The sequence below is a fragment of the Cavia porcellus genome, unplaced genomic scaffold (assembly GCF_034190915.1).
Source record: "Cavia porcellus strain 051 isolate PalLab524CR breed Dunkin Hartley unplaced genomic scaffold, mCavPor4.1 scaffold_18, whole genome shotgun sequence".
Lineage (NCBI taxonomy): Eukaryota > Metazoa > Chordata > Mammalia > Rodentia > Caviidae > Cavia > Cavia porcellus.
The window spans coordinates 73,281,046-73,298,748 of NW_026947501.1; the positions used below are offsets into that span (position 1 = coordinate 73,281,046).

Consider the following 17,703-nt stretch of genomic DNA (forward strand, 5'->3'; position numbering starts at 1 on the left):
TAATAGTCAACCAGAATGGGCGTCATAATGAATCATATTGTCTTCACAGTTGTTGCCTATACTTTCGAACTTGGTACTATCAAGCAAAGCAGAATAGGGGAAAATCAGTCAAAACAAGATGGTGAGGGCAATACAGGATTTCAAATCAAGTTAATAGGAAATCAAAGTAGGTTACTATAATGTATCCTGCTATTTTTTATTTATTTTTAGGGCTTATCTTCTTAAATATAGCAAAATCACTGTAGCAGAATAAAGAGCCAAGGGGTTGGAGGTTTAGCTCAGCGGCATAAGCACCTGCCTTGCAAGCAGGCGGTCATGAATTCAATCCCCGGTACCGATAAAAATGAAAAAGACAAAAAAAAAAAAAAAAAAAAAAAAGAATAAAGAGCCAGTTTCTTAATAAAACATATCACTGTTTCAAATTCTTTTCTTCTCAGATGCTGGAGGCAGGGGCAGGGAGGTGGGGATGCAACCTGGGGCCTCATGCATGCTACCCCCACCACTGCGATCCCCAACCCCACCAATTCCAAACTCTAATTGCCCCAAATACTACAGTCACATTTACTCATGTCTCTAGACAGACAAAGATACAAACCAGGGTGATATGCGGCCTCAGCCAGCACGGCCCCTCCTCCTTTCCTGGTGGAAGGGAATGGGCTGCTGATTTTGAGGTCTCCCACATTCTGAGATCTGCCAATGCCAGCCCTACAGCATAGTTTAGCATATCCCTCTTCCCCCTGTACTTCCTGTAAAGAGCTGTGAAACATGGAAGCTTGATCAGATTCAGGCCTGACAGTTTAGGAAGACTATTTCACAGGTTTTTCAAAGATAATCTCACTCTATTTCATCCCTTCCCAGTCTCTAAACTCCATAAAAGCAAAGATACAGGTTCTAGATCATCACCAGCATATAACTGAAACACTCAACTATCTAGAATAAAGAAATGTCAGAGGTACAAAAATGTAACAGCCCACCCTCCATCCGCGTAGTTATGTTAAAATTTTCCGAGAAGCAGAAGGTTCACAGGACCCAAGCCAGAGGCCAGACATTCCAAGGGCCTCGTCTCCACCAGAGTACCTAGTGACTTTCTGCCAATGCCTGAAAGCCTTTGGGATTCAATCTCTTGCTGTGAGGGTGCAGTAAAATGATTACATGCCTGTAATCCCTGCACTCTAGGAAGATAAGGCAGGAGAATCACTAGTTCAAACCCAGTCTGGGCAATTTATTGTCTCAAAAATAGAAAATAAAGGGGCTGGGGATTTAGCTCAGTGACATAGGTGCCTGCCTTGCAAGCAGGCAGTCGTGAGTTCGATCCCTGGTACCGATAAAAACGAAAAAGACAAAAAAAAGACAAAATAAAAAAAATAGAAAATAAGGGCTGGGGATTTAGCTCAATGACATAAGCACCTGCCTGGCAAGTGCAAGATCCTGAGTTCAATCCCCCGTACAAAAAAAAAAAAAAAAAAGAAGGGGGTTGGGGGTTTAGTTCAGTGGCATAAGTGCCTGCCTTGCAAGCAAGCAGTCGTGATTTTGATCCCTGGTACCGACAGAAAGAAAAAAAAAAAAAAAGAAAAATAGAAAATAAAAATCTTTAGGAATCCAGGTGTGGTACCTCATGCCTATAATCCTCGCACTTGGGAGGCTGAAGCAGGAGGACCATCCTGAGTTTGAAGCCAGCCTGGGCTGCACACTGTTCAAGGCCAGCCTGAACAACAAAGCAAGACTCTGTCTCAAAAAACCAAAAATAAGAATAACTGTGCTGTTCACATCCAGACACTGAAGGTAAGTCAAAGGGCTTGAAAAACTCATAAGCTGGGGAAGAGTGGACGCTGCTTGTTATCATGGGACCTAGCACAAAGGCATGACAGCCCTAAAAGCATGTGGTACCTCGAGTCAGGTCTGCAACATTGATAGGAGCAGGAAGAGGCTTCCCAGAGACAAGGGCTGAGGTTTCAGACAGGAAAGGAGGGCTGATAATAAAGCTCAGCATCCTAAGTGCCTACCTGGCAAGCATGAGACCTTAAGTTTGATTCCCAGTGCCAAAAAAAAAAAAAAAACCACAAGCAGGGAAGGGAGACCACTCACAAAGCAAAACATGTGCAAAACCAGGAGGACAGAGCATTGGAGTGACTAGCAGCGCGACAACATGATCTTAAGGTGACCACAAGAGGGCCAGAGAGGACATCTAACAGACAGGCAGGAACCACAGGCTTCCTCTTCTAGGCACCGGGGGTACTAGGGCACACCTTAGGCAGCCAGGTAAGAACTAAGCCTGCTTTGGAAAGAATGAAGGTAGACCAGAAACTAGGCACACGTTCCTTTCCAGTGGTCCAGTGAAGTCAAAAAGAGCCACCACTACCTTTCAAACCGTAAATGCTAGAAATTCCCAGTCTAGTCTTGCTCCTCCCTGCCCCTCCACCCAGCCTGTCTAACCAGAATCAGCTCTCGGTTGCATCTGTCTGCTTTTCCCACTCCACCTCCTATGCCTTGGTAAGCCATGTTCTCTACCCTGTTCCTGGCCCACAGACCTCCTCCCTAGCTCTGCTGCCAGCCTACAGCCCTCTCCCTCTCCAGCCTCATACCAGGGCACACATGCACACACCACCACCCTGCCTCACGTCACTTCTGAGACATCTCACACTCCCAATCACACAAAGAACTGAGGGTTCATTCATTTACACAGTCACTGAATGCCTGCCAGTCCCTCAAGTGCCCTTCTAGGCTCCAGGGACAGGACAAGAGCTATGACCAAAGGAGAAAGTTCCCACCCTCAAAAAAAATAAAAATATAAAAGAAAAAGAAAGTTCTTGCCCTCATGGATGTCTCAACACAGGAGGGACAGACTAGGACAGCCTGTAGGATATCATGTGGGCTGAGGCAGAGGAGCCAGTGAGACACTGAAGGAGTATCTTAAGCCAGCCAGAAATGGTGGCACACGTCTGCAATCAGCACTCAAGAGGCTGAAGCGAGAGGACTGCTGTGAGTTCGAGGCCAGCCTAGGCTACAAAGTGATTTCAAGCCCAGCCTGAACTACACAGAAAGACTCTGTCTCCAAAAGACAAAAAACAACAACATAAAAGAGTATCTTAAACCAGGGTCAGGAAAAAGCCTAAGTGGAAGTTCAAGTACAGACAGACCTTAAGGAGAGGAAGATACATCACACAGGCATCTGGGGGGCACCCAGGCAGAAGGGAGAGCACATGCAGTGGTCCAAGGTCCTGGGCCATGAGGCAGCTAAGAGGCCAATATGGCTGAAATAGAAAAGGGAGCTGGCGGGGATGGGGGAACTCAAGTGCAGAAGACACACCTGCACTCCTCTCAAGAGCAGCAGAGAACCAGGGCGGCCTTCTCGCATAAGGTGCTAGCTAAGAACAGACTGCAGGATTTCATAGGAAAATTAAGGAGAGTGGATGCACATGGAGTGCACAAAACAAAAACTGTGCAGAGGCTGGGGGAAAAGCATGCAGAGACAGGCCGAAAGGGCCAGAAAGCTCAACAAGAGACAGATCTTGAACCATGATCTAAAGAGGTAAGGACTCATGGGATCATACCCACAATTTACAAAGACTCAAGGCTGCCAGAAACATGCTTCTTGGTCTGTTGGCCTCCACACTAAGCAGCAGAAAAGGGAGAAAAAAACCATCAAAACATGAAAATACTGCTAATATACACAGGCCTGCTAACAGCAAAACAAACTCCATCTTATCAACTCTTTCAATGCCAACCTCAGTCAACTTAAAAAGTGAAGTCCCAACTCTTTCCAGAGAGAAAAGATGCATTATCTACCCACACAACTGCTAGACAGTATCACTACTGGGGCTTTGAACAGTTGGTCATCATTCAGCTTCACTAACACTGAAAGTTCTATCCTTATATATTTTGTTAAAACTATTAAATATTACAGAAATTATGATGCTTTGAAAACTCATTAACGGTCATTTGGTTTATAGAAAGGCAAACTCAAAAAGAAAAAAACTGAATTGAGCTCTGTTTTAATTTTTTTTTTAACAATACACAAAACACTGGAGAGCCCCTGGATAACCCACACTGTCTTTTTTCCCCCACAATGTTCACTGTAAATAACAATTGCCAAAAAAAGAAATTAAAAATCCATACAGAGATAGTTTATAAATAAGAGTCCAATCCTCTAGGACTTTGGTCTCTCCTTTTGCTTCTATATTTTGTATATTTTATGTTCTTTTTACTATCTCCAGTGATACAGAAAAATCTGCAAAGAGATTCAGCAGAAATTGCTTATTAGTGGTATGTACAAGTCTGCTCTGTTGTCTGTTGCACCTGTATGCTTGCAATGTTTCACAACTCATTTCTACTTAACATTTGAGCAAGCATGATGAGCTCGAGAAACCATTCTGCCTGGCAAACCTGATCAAGACTCCCCAGCTCAAGCAGCAACCTTAGCCCAGCATCTTCTTGTCCATAGCCTGTGTCTTCCCTTCTGTTCCAACATGACTTACAAAACAGAAATGCAAACGGCTCAATGCTGGTATTAAAATGGGCTGTTTAAGGGGCTGGGGATTTAGCTCAGCAGCATAAGCACCTGCCTTGCAAGCACGCAGTCATGAGTCAGATCCCCAGTACCAAAAAAACAAAACAAAATAAAATGGGCTGTTTACCCCTAAGCCATATGCCCAATTATTCAGCATTTACTGATGCCTGCCATGAGAAAACACCAGAAGAGGCCACGCTGCACAAGATGATGACAGTCTTCCTTCCATGAGCTCATCCAAAGAGAAAGGTCACATGTGGCCATGAAAAGGCTCAAAAAAGAAGGACCAGCTACTGCTATGTGTTTCTGTCTATACCCAAAGCCAGGAGCCCACACCAAGGCCTGGAGTCAAGATAGGACACCACATATCAGGGGAACAAGAGCGCATTTACCACGGTATGGAGGAGGAAAGTAGGACACTGTACACACTAACAGTTCTCAAAGGAAATACTATACTGCAGAATTTCTCCCTTTACTTTTTTAACTTTTATTTTTTATTTCATCTCATAGCACTGGGAAATTGAACCGAGGACCTTCGTACTGAGCTGCATCCCAGTCTTTTCCTTTTTCTTTAGGATTTCACCAAGTTGCCCAAGCTGGGCTCAAACTTGGGATCCTCCTGCTTCCCTGCAGCAGGCACCACCACACTTCTCTGGCAAAAGCTTTTTGAGGAACTTTCAAGCAGACTGAAGAAGTAATGGGTAAGTCACAAGACAACGTTCACGAAGGAGATGGTTTATACCAGTGACAGCAAACTTTTTGGATTTTTTTGTGTGTGTGTTTTTCTTTTTCATCAGTACCAGGGATCAAACTCATGACCACACACTTGCAAAGAAGGCGCTTATGCCACTGAGCTAAATCCCCAGCCCTGAACTTTTTGGAGCTTTTAATGGTAACAAATAGCCAGCCGTGGAACACATACCATAGGTTTGCCACTACTGGATTCTGTCCTTGTCAAGACTTGAAATTATGCTAAAGTAAGCTGACCCTTGTTTCTGTTCTGGCAGAGTTTGTGTATGATTGGAATTATTTCTTCTTTCTTTCTCTCTTTTTTTTTTTTTTTTTTTTTTTTGGTCTTTTTCCTTTTTATCAGTAACCGGGATCGAACTCACGACGGCCTGCTTGCAAGGCAGGCACTTATACCGCTGAGCTAAATCCCCAGCCCCTTATTTCTTCTTTCAATGTCTGTTATAATCCAGCAGAGAACCACTGTTTTGGGAGTTTTGTGAAAAGTGTTTAAAACCCTGATTTAAACCCCTTTCCCTCCCTCTGTTCTTTTTGTTATTCTTGTGCAGTGCTGCAAAGTGAACCCAGGAGCGGGGCTGGAGATTTAGCTCAGCGGCAAGCGCCTGCCTTGCAAGCAGGCAGTCATGAGTTCATTCCCCGGTACCGATAAAAAGGAAAAAGACAAAAAAAAAAAAAAAAAAAAAAAGTGAACCCAGGACCTTGCACATGCCAGTCAAGTTCTCTACCACTGAGCTACATCCTCGGCCCTTCATTTTTCATATTTAACCCCATTTAGGCTACCTGGGAATTCTTTTAGTAAATTTCTCTCTAATAACTGATTTTTTTTTTTTCCTTTTGCTGGTACCAGGAATAAAACTCACGACCTCACACTTGCCAGGCAGGCGCTTAGGCCACTGAGCTAAATTCCCAGTCCTCCAGTCTTTGATCTTTTTCATCTAAACTTTTAATTCTGGCTATAACAAATATTCTATTGCCCTTTTAATGGCTCCAAGAAACAATTCTTGTGTCTGATACAGGAAAGTTGTACTTTCTTTTTCTATTCCCAATTTCATCAAAGACTGAGTTGATGAATATCTTCAGAGCTGAGGATGTAGCTCAGAGCACTTGCCTGGCACGCTTGAGGCCCTGGGTTCAATTCCCAGCACAAGTAAAAAAGAAAAAGAAAAATCCCATTCAGTCCTAGTTACTGAAGCATTTACTTAGAAAGGTAGATTTAAAAGGACAAGGCAAGCAAAGTGCAACGGCACACATCTGCAATTCCAACACTGAAAGAGGATGATGCAGAAGGAGCACATGTCAAGTCCCCCAAGAGCAACTCAGCAAAAACCTGTCTCAAAAAATAAAAAGACCGAAGCTGGGGATTTAGCTCAGTGGCATGAGCGCCTGCCTTGCAAGCAGGCAGTGGTGAGTTCAATCCCTGGTACCGATAAAAAGGAAAAAAGACAAAAAAATAAAATAAAATAAATAAAAAGATCTAAGGCGATGGTTCATTGGTAGAGCATCCCTATGTTTGACCCCCAGTCCTGCCAAAAATGGGGGCAAAATCATGAATTATACTCTGGCATCATCTTAGCACATCAGTTTACATGTGCTCTTACCTGAAGAGACTCCTAGAGTTCATACACCACACTTTTTTTTTTAGTGGTTTCTGTCCTCTCATTAGCACTTCTTAGTTACGTTTAATTCCACCCACTTTCATGGATTTCACATTGAATGGTCAAAACCACTTCTTAAAAAGGAAGTAACTAATTAGTGCACATTCTGCCTTCTGAGTAGACATTGTAGAGTCCTGATTACTAGGAGAGGACATCGAACGGATGGATGTTAGTTTGGATTCATTCCTAACTAACACTCCAGTGCCTGACTCATTTTGCAATTCTGACTTGGTATTCATTTGGTTTCTCACACTTTAGCAGATACAGGTTTAAAAACCTTGCATAAGTCTCGTGAAAATAAACGCAGCAGACACACTTGTGGCCTGTTTACCTTGTTTTGCTTTGTTTATGCCTCCACAAATCTCGTTAGTTTTCCCATTATGTAAGAATCTTCCACAGAGCTGCACACGAGAACTGTCCATTATGCTTCGAAAGTCATGAAGTTTTACTGTGACTCAACACAGAATCAAGAGACCAGCCTATCTGGTAATATGTCTGAAAACTAGATTTCCCCACTGAATAGACAGAAGTTCTTCACAAAAGCTTACACAGACTCCTAAGTGAGCAGGACGTTCTCACTCTACCATCAACTCAAAACTAAAGACCGCTGGCCGCTGAGAAAATGGAAGGGAAAGGAAAGGAAAGGAAATGACTCAAAGTAATCTTAAGGCATGAGCTCTTTACCACCAGTCAGTCGGCAGTTTAGATTTGAACTCTGAGGGCCTGGGGAATGGGAGCCCCTATCAAGGACACATGCCAAGGGCCGTGCTCACAAGGCTAGTTTCCTTCATGTGACTGTCTGGCATTGTGCTTTTGGTATTGCTTTCATCACATTTAAATGTGTAACCAAAACAAGTAAAACATTCGGGAAAATTTAAAATTTAAGGTCTCAGCGGAGCAGCTCCTAATTCTCCATGTTGACCATCTTATAAAAAAGAGAAAATTGAACGAACTTGGGCTTTAACTCTCATTTAAAAGTCAAGGCCTTGCGAGTACAGTTGGCCGCTCAGAACTGACTCCAAGCTCACTCCCTATCAAACCGGGCCCCTTACGCCGGCTGAATATGCACCCTGATGATCCACCTGGAAGTGATCAGTGCCAGAACCCAGGCTCTGATCCCATCTACACCCGAACGTCAGAGTCCGAGCCCATTCCGACCTCAGGAGCGCGGGGAGCTCAAGCTGCAAGGGTCCGAGGCAACACCCATCGCTGTGCTTCCCTTCAGACTCCACACAAGCATTTGTTAAAGGCCGAGATTTTAAACCTATGCTCCTGCTCCCAGCCATCCCCGGCTCGACACGGGCTTCGCGTTCGCGGCCTGCGATCGGGGTCAGCTCCGCGACAGCGAAGCACCCCACGCCGGGGCTCCACCTGTCCGGCCCGGGCCGGGGCCCAACGGTCGCCACGCGTGTCCCCGCCAGTTGGGGATGAACCCCTGCCCCCGCCCGGCCTCGCCCGCCGGCGCACAAAGGCCGCCCGCGCCGGCGGGGAACAAAGGCGGCCCGGGTCGGCACAGGTGCAACCCGGCGCGGCCCAACATGGCGCCCCGCGCCCGTTAGCCGCTGTTCGTTCGCCCGCCGCCGCCAGGCCGCGGAGCCCGCACCGCTCAGGCCCGGCCCTCCGCCCACCGCCCCCGGCCCGCACCCCCGGCCCGCCGCCCCAGGGACCTGCGCGCGTTGCATCCTCGGCGCGTCGGGCGGCGGCGTCCGGCGAGGCCGTGGAGGGCGCGCGGGTGAGGGGGCGGCGGCGGGCGCAGCGCGGCCAGGCCGAGGCTCTCCGCGCGCGGCACCGACCCCGCCCCCGCGCTCCCGCCCGCCGCCGCCGCCGCCGGGCCGCCGCCGCCCCCAGAAGCCGCGGGAAAAGTCCGCGCCGCTGATTGGCTGCCGCCGCGCGGCGCCCGCGGACCGGGCTTTTCAAATCCGCGCCGAGGCCGCGCGCGCCGGGCGGGCTGGCGAGGGGCAAAGGTGCGGGACACGGGGCCCGGGGGCCGGGGTCGGCGGGGGGCCAGGCGCGCGCCCACTAGCTCCGCTCCGCTCCCGCGGCGCTCAGCTCCTCACGGCCCGCTGCGGCCAGCGGTTCGGCTCCTACAGCGCGGCCTGGCGCGCTGACGTCACGCCCGCCGCCCAATCGCCGCGCGCGGCCCCGGAGCCAGCGCGGGCGCGGGCGCGGATGCGGGCGCGGCGCTGGCCGGGCCGGAGGCAGCGCGGGAGGCGGCAGCCCCGCCCACATGGGCAGGGCTGGATCCTGCGGCTTGGCCTGCCGGGGCCGGAGCACTGAATATCCGCGGACGCTGGTCCTCGACACGGCACTGCGGGAGCGCAGTAGGACGGTGTGGGAAGGTCGAGGGTCCGTGAGGCCCGGTAGGCGCCGGGGAGTGCGAGTGCCCACGACGGACTCCCAAAGCCACGGGGCCGACCCCCTACCTCCACAGGCACTGAGCATCTCCTGATGCTGCGGGAAGGGAAAGGTTACTGACGCGCTAGGGCGGGTAGTCCTGGGCACTAATAGTTAGGAGCCTGCTCTCCTGCAGGGCGGGACACAGGACCTTATCTCCAGGGCGAGCGCCCTCCCTCAGGCTCCACTGCCCGCTATCTTTATTGGGAGTGCCACAAAATGGGACATGGGCACCCTTAAAGCGGGCCGCAGCCTCATGAGGTGCGCCCAGGTCACCCACAGATACTACAGCCACTTGGCAAGCCATGGTGTTGAAATCAGGCGTTGTAGTCCACGACGACGCCACCGCACCTTGCTCCAGCCTTGGCCTTGCCTGCTCTCAGGGGCCTTTGGGGTCACTAGATCCACAGGAGCTCATGGTCCCTGGCTCCTTGCCCTCTGAAAGGAGCGAGAAAAAAGTCCCCAAATCCAAGCAGGATCTGTGAAAAGCAGGATGGGTGAGGGACTGGGCAGTGAGCCTGAGTGAGACTCTATGTCAATGACAGAACAAAGTGCCCACTGAGGTTAGCTGCAGCTTCGTCTGTTTTTCCCTGCACTGGAACTGGCCCAGAGTACACTGGAGACCCCACGGGGCCAAATATACCGTGTAGCCCTGCTGGGCCTATGCAGGGTGTGAAGTCCACCGGGGGCTGGAAGAACACAGCCCACCCCATAATGTTCCCTGCCAGGACTCACCTCACCCACAGGGAGCCACTGGAAGGTGACCAGGTGGCAGGGGACATGCAAGGGACAGTAAATGCTCTCACTGGCCTCAATCACCTATTCCTCTGGAGCATCATCTAAACACTCCCTGCACCTCTTAATTTCCCTGTATAGCTTGTGTCAGAGACCACCACAGTTCATTCAATCCCATGGGGATTAGCCACCCCCCCCCAAGAAAACCGCTTTTAGAATAGTACAATCAACATGCAAATTTATTCAAAGCGTACAAGTGTGTGTTTGGAGTTTCTCAAAGAAAGTTATTTGAGGCTGCTTCGTCTTTTCTTGCCCCGTGTGAGCCCTTCATCCCCACCTGGCCACTTTCAGTGAGTCTGGTTAGCAGAACTCAACCACCTTCAGCCGCATTTGGTAACATTGGAGGAGGAAAAAGGCCTATGTGGGACCCCACAGATGGAGTTCTGGAAAAAAAGGAGGTCCTTGTCTCCTAGGGTTTGTGTAACTCTCATGCCAAGTGCCCACATTGGCCCAAGTCAATGGTTATGTCCCAAGGGGTACCCTGTGTGGGCCTACAAGCAGCCTGGGTGATCCGAGAGCACAGGCACCATCCCCAGCACTTTAGGTTACAGAGAAGGTGTTCTTGGAAGGGCACGCCACAGGCAGGGCATAGTAGAAAAACTCCAGTTCCGAGTGGGGCAGGTCACACAGGACAGCAGCAGACCCATCTGACCATTTTCTGATCTCCATGGCTCTGGTCGTAGAAGACTTCCACTCTGGCTGCCTGTACTCAGTGCCTGCCTGCCTGGCGCCTACCACTCTGGCAGGTATATGGATGCTCTGGTGGCCCCCACTGAAGCCACTGCGCCTCTCTGCTCCACAAAGCCTCAGGCCAGCACCTCTTCACCCACACCACCTTGAAAGAACTGCTGCCAAAGGCAAGGCCCAGGCACTTTAACCAAAGGAGCCCCTGAGCCCCTGCTCTACCTCCCCATCCCCCACCAGTGCTGGGGTCCCCCAGGGGCCAGGCTCATGGCTGTTTCCATGGGGATGTGTGCACTCTGACCCCAGCCTTTCTCCACCCTAGGCCAAATAAAGAGGGCTTCCAAGTGGAAACCTGGAGGCTCAGGCTGCCCCTCCTCCCCTACCCTAGGTGGCCCCTGTCTCCAAGGAGGGGAGGGAAAGAGAGACTCCAGAGGGGCCCTCACCTCTGGCCTTCCCTGCAGCCCCTTCCCAGCTCTGACCACTTTGCTTCTCAGACTGAGTTTCCCCAGGTGGAGGCTCTGACCCAGCTCCTCCCAGCACAGATCAAAGACCATTTTAGGCCCAGAGTGTAGCAGTTGCAGCCACCAGCAACAGCAACCAGTGGGCAAATCTGTGAGGCCCAGGGGGCTGGGGATTTAGCTCAGCGGCATAAGCACCTGCCTTGCAAGCAGGCGGTCGTGAGTTCGATCCCTGGTACCGATAAAAAAGGAAAAGACAAAAAAAAAAAAAAAAAAAAAAAAAAATCTGTGAGGCCCTCAGGGCCATGGGGCCAGGAGTCCACTGAGCCTGAAATTTAGCTGAGAAGCTCTCTCACCTCTGGCTAAGAGGCCTGAGGAAAGACCAGAGTTCATTCACACCCAGGTCTACTGCAGAGCACCTGCCTCATATAAGGCAGCTTCCCAAGGAGGCTATCCAAGCCAGCAGAGCCCCAGGTTTGGGAAAGGAGTATCCATTCTACTTGATGTCACCTCTTGTATGAAGCTGAACCTCCCTTCCTTTCCCTTCAGGTCTCAGGTGAAAGAGTACTTCCCCAGAGCTTCCTGAGCCAGTATCAGACCTGGGGTTGGCCCACAGCCCATGTTCACCCCAAAGGCCAGTGCCACCTCTGAGGTCGGCCCTTTGGGTTTCCAGATTTAGTTTCTCCTGTACAGGATTCTTGGGATCACCAAACTACAGAAAGGAACTGTTTCACAATTCTAGAGGCTGAAAGCCTGAAACTGAGACAAAGTGGGGGATCCTGAGGGAGCAACCTTCCTCACCTCTGTCCAGGTTCAGGTTGTGGCCCCAACACTGGCTATGTCAGAGCACCTCATACCGGCATCTCTGCATGACCTTCCCTGTGCAGCTCTCTCTCCATTTGCTTTCTCTTTTCTCCTGAAGATTGCAGTCCTACAGAGGTAGAGGCCGCCCTAAATAACTTCATTTCCCCTTGATGACATTTGCAAAGACCCTATTTCCAAACGAGGGAGGTCACATTCATAAAAGCCAGGGTTAGGACCTGAACTTATCTTTTAAACCCTCGGTAGAACAGGTTGGAACTCTATAAACCGCGACAACAGTGCAGTGGACGTTTCCCTGGGCCACAGGGAGGAAGCAGGGACTGACAGGTCTTGGCCTTTCCTGGGGCACTGGCTCCCCTGCCTGCCGTCCCCACTAGAGGGCGGGTGCCCGCGGGTACGGACGGCTGGAGTGAGCTCATCGTTCCAGGACTCTCCCAGGGCCGCTGTGGGGCTGTGGGCAGCGGGGCCCGAGGCTAGCCCTGGCCGTCTTGGTGATGCTGGGCCGGGGTAACCTTAGGGAACCACCTAGCCCCCCCAGGCCCCGGGATTAGGGACCTGCGTCTCTCAGGGCCTGGCTGCCGGGACCCCACCCTGTCCGGCCACACCCGGGAACCACGCCCCCGGCTCTGGCCCGCCTCTGAAGCCACGCCCCCTCTGGTCACGCCCACATTCCGACCCCCAGGGCGGAGCGCTGTGAGCTCTGGCCTGGCTACGCTGTGCCCACGACCTGGACCCTGGGGTCCACCCCTTCGCACGGTCCCGGCCCAACTGGGCGTGTCCTTTCCCCGCTGCCCACCTCCCTCGCCCGGTGACTGGTTTCCAGGTGCAGGTACTCTAGAGGGAAAACAGGGAAGCCGAGGGCCAGGTCCACCACCCGCTCTCACTGCCCAGCGCCCCAAGCTCAGGATGGGGCTGACCATGCTTTCTGGCTTTAGCTAAAAAAACGGTTTTGTACTAGAGTAGCACTTTTTTTTCTAATTATGAAAACGGTAGGAAATTAAAACTCAAGGTAGGAAATTAAAATTCAAGCTAGCAAAAAAAAAAAAATTAAAGTTCTTCCTAAACCCCTTACCAGCAGTGAGATGCTTTGGGCCGCTGCATTTCTGGCCTGCTGATGCTGGTGTCTGATAAGGGACAGCAGGGACAGCCACCTGGGGTTCCAGCCCCACCCCCGAATGCCCAGTCTGCCTCCCCTCACTCAAGGCAAGTGGCTGTTTTCCTGTAGTTCATTAAACGCTCCAAGGGTGATACAGAATTTCCCACCTAGTTTCCCCAATGTTAACACCCTTATTTCCCAGGTGACTTAATCAAAATTTAAGCGACTAATACAAGCTGGGGACTTAGCTCAGTAGCAGACTGCTTGCCCAGCATCTAGGAGGCCCTGGATTTGATCCTCAACACTACAAAAAGAAGAGACAAAGAAACTAATGCTGGTCCATTACTGTTGACTGAAAGTTCTCCATCGGTAGCAGGGATCAAACTCGCGACTGCTTGCTTGTAAGGCAGGCACTTACGCCACTGAGCTAAATCCCCAGTCCCAAGTTCTCCGGTTTTCTCACAAAGGTTGACGGCTCTGAGCAGGGAGTGGTGAACCTCCTGGGCATGTCCCATGGGGAGGCACGCAGAGCCCTCTCTGTGGGGACATGAGCCGTGTATACAAGTTGTTTCTCCAAACTAAAACCCCAGTATTCAGGTTTTGTTGCAGTGTTGCCACTTTCCAATAAATGAGTGGGCTTTGGGTTGTAGTTTGGGTGTTTAGCCTATGAAAGATTTCTGTTACTGGTGGTCTAAGACTTTGGTGGGGCACAGTCCTCAGGATGGAACCCAGGGCCTTGTACATGCCAGGCAAGCACTGTATCACTTTGACACATCCCCCGTGCCCAGAAACAAATCTGGTAGAAGGTTCTTGTGGGGACAAAACAGGAGGCTCTTATTTTCTTTTCTTTCCTTCTGTCTCTTTTTGTTTTGGAGTGGGGAATGGAGAACTCATGACCTTGTACTTGCCAGGCAGATGCTTATGCTGCTGAGCTAAATCCCCAACCCGTAAACCCGTGTTCAGGTGGGGCTGTGTGCAATGCCAAGACAGGGAAATGGGTGAGATAAGCCTTGACCCTCTCCCTGGTCTCTTTCTGGGGGAATGGCCTAGGAGACTCAGTCCCCAGGGTGTAGCTCTTCTACTGAGCTCAGGGCAGTGAGGCAACTGAGAGGGCACTGGAGTAGCTGGGTGTGTTTCACAGTCCTGAGCTGAAGAATGGGCCCAGCAGGACTTAACAGTGCATCTGCTTTGAGAGTCTAGGTCCACCATCGAGAAGTAGTAGCCCCATCCTATCTCTCCTGGTATAGGGCTTGTAGGGAGCCATTGAAACTGGCGATTGATCACATCTGTGGGGCTAAAGCAAAGCCAGCCCTAAAAACACAGAGAGCCCAAAACAAGCTATGAAAACAAACTGTTTCAGCTCAAAGAAGGCAAGGGGCCCAGGCTAGCCAGCCAAACAAGTTGCTAGGCAGTGGAGTTAAAATTGACCTTCTTTGGAGGGTATAAACATGCTGTAGTGGTTGAACAGTTTCTTTCCTCCCATCAGAAGGATAAGGGCAGCACCTGACCCCAGTTTTGTCTGTTTTTTATTTTCTCAACATTTCACCATTCTTCCCCCTGGAAACATCTAGAGCTACAGCCAGTTGCTACAGCATCTGACACACCAGTACTCACCTCCTGGAAGTGAGTGGGAAAACTCCCACAGCAAAGCTGGGGATTTGGCTTAGTGGCCTAAGTGCTTGCCTGGCAATTGTGAGGTTGTAAGTTTTATCCTTGGTACCAAAAAAAAACCTCCTACAGCAGAAAATTCCTAGACTGACTGACTTCTTTCTTTCTTTCTTTTGATATAGGATCTCACTATGTAGTCCAGGCTGGTCTCAACTCACAGGCATGTGCCACCATGTCCCACAATCCTGTCTTTTATATCTATTCCTGCATGTCAGATTATTCCAAAATTTAGCGTCTCAGCACTACCATAGCATTGAATATGGCATGCAACTTTTTGGTTAAGAACTGGAGAGGGGGTTGAATGTGTTGGTGCACACCTGTAATCCCAGCACTTAGGAGGCTGAGGCAAGAGGGTTGACATGAGTTTGAGGCCAGCCTGGGCTACACAGTGAGTTCAAGCCCAGCCTAGACTACATAGTAAGACACTGTCTCCAAAAACTAAAAAATAAAATAAAACCAAAAAATGAACTGGGGAGCAGTCAAGCTGCAGATGTCTGGCACTGGCACAATGTCTCCCACAAAGTTGCAGGCAAGATGTCACCCAGGCCTGCAGTCATCCAAATTTTGGCTAGAGCCAAGCACATGAAGCCAGGGTATGTGACTCAGCTGGTTTTGCCCATTGGCAGGCAGCCTCAGTTCCTCCTGACATGGGTATCCCACAGGCACTTTCAAGTCCTCGTGACATGGTGGCCACCTGCCCTCCGGGTGGGAATCCAAAAGAAAGAAAAACTGAAGTTGTAAAGTTTTGAGAGATCTTGCCTTGCAAACCATACACTGTCATTTCCACAATGTCACAACCTGCACAGTTTTTGAGGTTCTTGGAGTGAAGGGCCACAAGGGGATGAGAAAATAAAGAAGAGACAAAGCTGAGGTCAGGTGGAGCCCTTATCCCCCTAATGGGAGGAAAGGAACTGCCCCTCCCTCTAGGAATGTTTATTTATACATTTAGCAACACAATGTAACATGGGATTCCTTTGCCTAGGAGTAACCCAGCTTTTGGGTTGTCTAAAGATTTGATGCTTTTCTGGGCTGAAGCGGCTTCTTCACGTGGCTTGCCCTGGGTGCTGTTTGTTCTTGGGACGGTCATGTCCCAGCCCTGCACATGTGATGAATTTCCAATTTCTATGGCCCCCAACAGCACAAAATCCTATTACTTACACATTGCATCTCTGTTCATTGTGAGTACTTCAGAGGCCAGGACCTAGAGGGCTGTTCAGAGCTGGAGACCACACATCCAAATAAAATCAAAACCAGGTCTTGATGAAAGCTGCAAAGGGGCACAGTCTGGAGTTGACTCTCAAAGTTAGAGGCTTGGGAGATGTCTTGAGCTTTCCACAGATATCTCCTGACAGAGGATGAAATAAGTCAATCCAGATTCAGGTTCAGTCATTGAACTATCTGCTAGGAAAGAATCAGCACTCTTCAGGGGAAGATATCAGAATCTAGAGACTCCATAACATTCCATCTACAAGGACCCATTTACAGTAAAACATCAGTATGCAGACAAAGAGACTGCTACCTTTGAGGAATTACCCTGCAACAGTCTGCTGGTATGAAGATTCAGCAGTCCACAGATGTAAAGATTAAACACTGCCTTCTTATCTCCTCAAAAAAAATATGCATGCAAAGGAAAAAAACATGGGACAATAATCTGGAAAAAAAAAAAAAAAAAAGCTAACCATAAAAACCAGCCCTAGGGCTGAGGATTTAGCTCAGCAGCATAAGCACCTGCCTTGTAAGCAGGCCATTGTGAGTTTGATCCCCGGTACCAATAAAAAAAAAAAAAAAAAAGACAGCCCTAGGGCTGGGGCTGGGGGTCAGTGGTAAGGCACTTGCCTTGCATGCATAGGGCCCTGGGTTAGATGATCCCCAGAACCATAAAAAAAAAAAAAAAAAAAAAAAAAAAAAAAATCCCTGATGCCATGAATGGACACACCTATAATCCTAGCAGTCTAGGAAGCTGAAGCAGAAGATTGCAAGTTCAAACCCAGGTTGGGCAATTTATTGATTTAGTAAGACCCTTTCTCAAAAGTAGAAACCATCCACCACCTGGTGCCCGTCATCTCTCTTGTCAGCTCACTAGCTCTGGTCCCAGGATCCAATTCCTTCAGCCCTCCGACCAGTGATCCTGCTATTTTCCACTATTCCAAACTGCCCTTTTCTTCCTCACTGCCTCCACTCCTCCACTTTAAATCCCCCAGACAAAAATTCCCCATAGCTCATCTGCATAAGCACCTACCTAGCAGGCGAGAGGTTGTGAGTTTGATCGCTGGTATAAAAAAAAAAAAAAAATCCCCTAGACAAGCCCCAAAGCTACCTCTGGTCATGGGCTAACTCCACTGTGCCTGAGTCCTTCATCACACTTCCTGGCAAAACCCCCACAGAGACAAATCCAATTCCACCTGCTCTAAACCTAAGTGTGGTAGCAGCTCAGCAAGGGTGCTGCTTTCCTGACCTTCCCTTGAACCTTGATCCCTACCCTAGCCAGATCCCTAAACCTTACCAGCATGATCCCCTAACCCCAGCTGGATCCCTACCCCTCAGCCAGATCCCCTAAGCCTCCCAAATAAATCCCTAACCCTGCCCCCCCCACAGCTGGACCCCTAACCCCCACAGCCAGACCCTTGAGCCCCCAGCCAGACCCTCTACCCCCCCCCCCTAGCTGGACCCCCAGCCCTCCTCAGCTGGATCCCTACTCCTCCCCAGCCAGATCCTTAACCCCTGGCTCTCCCCCTTCCTAACTGGGGTATCATGTGGCTTGGACAATCCATCTTGCTTCTTGATTTGCCTAAACACTGAGTGAAGGATGGGAAGCACATGGGGGGTGGAAACATAATTTGTGGGAGTACAAGGAGAAGGAAAAGGGAACCCCAAAAC

At 49.8% G+C, this 17,703-nt stretch overlaps 1 protein-coding gene across 5 annotated transcripts in view; it reads right to left on the reverse strand.

Moving 5' to 3' along the window:
- Positions 1 to 8,993, reverse strand: part of Nsd2 (nuclear receptor binding SET domain protein 2) — a 75,686-nt gene extending 66,693 nt beyond the window's left edge. For 2 of the 5 annotated variants that reach the window (XM_003471548.5, XM_063230297.1), the window contains exon 1: positions 8,577 to 8,992. The gene's annotated coding sequence lies outside the window, so the exon portion shown is untranslated. Of the gene's footprint in view, positions 1 to 7,240; positions 7,311 to 8,576 lie in introns of those variants that run through there. The other 3 variants (XM_063230301.1, XM_063230300.1, XM_063230302.1) reach the window with 3 other exon arrangements.
- Between the last annotated feature and the right edge of the window lie 8,710 nt (positions 8,994 to 17,703).